The sequence below is a fragment of the Morus notabilis genome, unplaced genomic scaffold (assembly GCF_000414095.1).
Source record: "Morus notabilis unplaced genomic scaffold, ASM41409v2 Scaffold508, whole genome shotgun sequence".
NCBI classification, from domain to species: Eukaryota; Viridiplantae; Streptophyta; class Magnoliopsida; order Rosales; family Moraceae; genus Morus; species Morus notabilis.
The window spans coordinates 341,465-345,236 of record NW_010361936.1 but is presented as its reverse complement, the minus strand read 5'-3'; the positions used below and the strand labels follow the sequence as shown (position 1 = coordinate 345,236).

General features: G+C 32.4%; 1 long non-coding RNA gene across 2 annotated transcripts in view; it reads left to right on the top strand.

Moving 5' to 3' along the window:
* The first annotated feature begins 1,652 nt into the window (after nt 1-1,652).
* Nucleotides 1,653-3,772, top strand: part of LOC112092124 — a 3,259-nt gene continuing 1,139 nt past the window's right edge. Inside the window, exons 1-3 of one of the 2 annotated variants that reach the window (XR_002902430.1) lie at nt 1,653-1,795; nt 1,888-1,944; nt 2,066-2,102. This is a non-coding gene — a long non-coding RNA (uncharacterized LOC112092124). The remainder of the gene's footprint in view (nt 1,796-1,887; nt 1,945-2,065; nt 2,103-3,772) is intronic. The other variant, XR_002902431.1, reaches the window with a different exon arrangement.

Sequence of the window (3,772 nt, the reverse complement as noted above, 5' to 3'; positions counted from 1 at the left end):
CGGAATTCTAAAATTAAATACTCAAAAAATAATTAATTGAGAATTAATTATTATTTAAATAATGTGATTATTTAAATTTGAATTTGAACGCATCTAGATTTATCCATTTAAACTTATTTGATAAGTTGTTCAATTTAGAATTCAAATTAATTTAAGTTTGACTTAAATTTGAATTTGAATTTGAATTAAAATTGGACTACTGGATAAATGATAAAATATATTCCTTGCCTATATGATGTTGGCGCCACACACAGGGTGAAACCCTAATGTGGTGGCCGGCCACTTAAGAGATAAGGGGAAGGGATTTTTTGTTCAAAATTCAAAATTGGAGATAGGGATTTGATTTTGTTTTGAAGTTTGACTTCTACTCTTTAAATATGAGAATGATAGAAAATTGTGGACACAATTTTTGAAACAATTATTCAGCCCTAAAAATAGTGGTGGCCGAATTTCTCAATAGAAAAAGAGAGCAAAAATATTTTTCTCTAAAAATTCCACATCGTGCATGTGTTGGTGTTTGTAGAAATTTGAGTGTTTAAGAAACCTGTTTTGTCTCACGTGTGCCCACACACACGTCTACGTAGAATCAAGAAATTAACGTGGAAGACTTTGGTATTCTAAACACAAACTTGGAGCAAGGACTGTTCGTGGTCAAAGATCTCAAGTTATCATCCGAGTCGGCTTCCAGGTATTTTTCCGGATTGAGTTCTTGATGTAAATTAATGCGATTAATTTATTCGTGCATAAATTAATATAATCTATAGAGTATCTCAAAAGTTTTTCTGAAATTTTTGTTATACACGATCCGCCACTCCCCGCCACGCTTCCGCACCCGAATTCGATTCGGGAACCAGCATGGATTCGATCTTGTATAATAACATTTCCGGCTGCCTACTTCATCATGCCTCTAAAATATAAGGAATAAGATTTAAGATCTCAGAATTCGTACTAAGTAAATCAAAAGACACAAATCCATAAATAGGAGTCTGCTAAGAACTCATGATTAAGATCATTCTATACATGACCATTGGTAGACTCAATTAGAATTTCTATACTTAACAAAAATTATCAGAAATTAATGTTGTGTATGTGTCTCTGTTGCACATAATCTCATTATGCGTCATACACTCATTCAATATATCACCATATTAATAGTGTAGATAACACTGTTCCATTCTAAATGAGAATGACATGTATTAATAATGTTTTAATTAAAAATTTTAAACTTTAATTAAATTCATTACGAACTTTGTTTTGATTATTATGCTTAAATATTATCCTCTCACATATAACACTTATATACAATGTTTAAAGTCACATAAATAATTATAGAATTTTCACAAATATTCATAAAATATTTATAAATATATGTACATAAAATAATAAATAAACTCTTTTATTAAATAATTAATAAATATTATATTAAATCTCATGCTTTTAATACACCATACTTAACATTTAGTTCTTTGGATTAGAAAAAGTATAATAATTGCACCTAGAAACTTGCAAAAGTTTTTCCCACTTCCCAATTCTATAGGCTGGCCATCTTAAGGGGTATATGGGCAATTATTTTGTTTGCTAGTAAGCCCTCACAAAGCTTTGTATATAAATAGCCATGGCTAGATTCAAATTTCACTCTTTTCACTCTTCTCACAAGCCAAATTCCCTCCCACTTCCTCTAGATCAAAACCGGCCCTAACCCACTCTCTCCCCCTTTGATTTTTCTTCCACCCAAGTTCAAGAACAAGCTCACCTCTAGGATCAAGGTTTTGAGAAACAAATCCAAGAGGCTTTGGTAAGATTTGTACAAATTTTTCCTAAATTCTTCTTCTTGAAATTTTTATGTTTGGATTAGAACCTAAAGTTGGGTCCTTTTCATTCATAAAGGGTACATCCATAGGAGTCAAGGCAATTTTTGGCTAGAGAGCAAGTCTACAACGCAAGGTGAAAAGATCCATCTCTTGATCTAGAGTTTTTGTTGTGTGATTTTTAAGAAATAAGGTTTTATGAGGATTTTTGCCTTTAAAAGTTTTAATCTTATTTTCGAATTTATGGATCTTTAAAGGGCTAAAATTTTGAGAAGATCTAGGCGCCAACGAAAGGTAAACAACTCAAGAAACTCAACTTGGATGTTGTGTTGATTTAGTGGAGAAATAGGAAATGTTTTACTTAGGTTTTGGCCTCTATGGTCTTGTGAAATAGATATTATGATTTTGAGATGGCTGTGTTTAAGGACTTTAGATCTGGTTTTGAAGTGTTGGAAACATGAAAATAAAGTGAAAAACACTAACTTGTTGGTAGACTAGCAATAGTCTTGTAAAAACTTGAACTTTAAACTAGTATGGCTTGAGATATAAAGCTTGGCATAAAAAATGGTTAACATGGCATAAAATTACAACCTTTAGACTGCTTATACCTGATTTGTTGGTTCAGATCCGAAAACCTTCAAAAGATAAGACGTGGACGAAAATGCCCTTTAAATGTAAAAACGGGTAGATTTACAAAGGACTCTCTAGATAGAGACCATATTAGACTTATCTAAAGAAGGAATTATTGTAGATCTAGATGAGAAGAGAAAAGTAACAGTTTTCCAGATTCCGCATCGTTAATAAGTTATTGCGTCCAAAATGTAAGTTGACCAAACTTTGACCGAGTAGTTAGAATCAGCCTTAGGTCCAGTTGAGACTTTTGATTCTTGTCTTGAGATAAATCTACTGGTAGAAAACGTCCAGAAACAACGCCGGGTAAAAACGTCAAAATTCCCGATGTTAGGGGTAAAATTGTAATTTCAGCAAAAGTTATAGGTGAACCTGTAAATAGGATTCCGGCACCTTATTTAGTCAGTAAAGAATATAGGATGCCATGATTGAACCTCATTAGTTGTTTAGAAAACCGTTTGAGGCAAAACGGTCGTTTCGATCGCTAAAGGTAAAATAGTCAAAACGGACCCCGAGCTTTGAGTTTTGGCTCACGGTCCTTAGGGTAGAATGTATAGGATAACAAATTCCGTGGGGTTGTGAGATTAGAAATGTCAAAGCCGCTTGAGGTAAAACAGTAATTCTCCCCCGAGGGTAAAATCATCAACAGGAGTCAGAACACTCCAACTCACCCAAAATGTATTAACATAAACCATTTAAGATAAAGAGACCTAATGAGCCGAATAACGCAAATTAAGGATAGGTGAATCTTTAGGATTGCCGATGGTAACCCTCTTAGTAACGAAGTTAAGGCCCAGATCTTGAACGATCTAACCCGATCCATAAAAGATTAAGGAGTTGAGACGTAGGGCTAAATAAGTCGAGAGGCAAACTAATTACGAGGATTAGAAGTTGAATGTCCACAGAGATAAATTAAGTTAATTTTGAGATATCTAAATAAATTAATTAAGAATATTTAATTAAATGAAGTAATTAATTAATTAATTAATTCTATATGATTAATTAATTAAGTAAAGATAGTAAAGATAATGATTTGAGTAACCAGAATAATTAACCTTTTGATTAATAAGGAAGCGTGAGATAAACTAACTAATCAATTAGAAAGATTAATTAGTTGGATTAATTAAAAAGTGCTCTAAACTAAGAAAATAGGAAAAGTAATTAAGTGAATTAATCTTAAAATGTCAATAAGACACGATTAATGAAACTTAAGCAAACTAAAGTAGAGTTTGAAAATGAACTGATATTGATTTGTCGGTACAACTTGAACACAGACTTACGACGTTGAGAACAGTTCTAAGAACGCAGTCTAGAACCGAGTTTGCTGTAGGGAA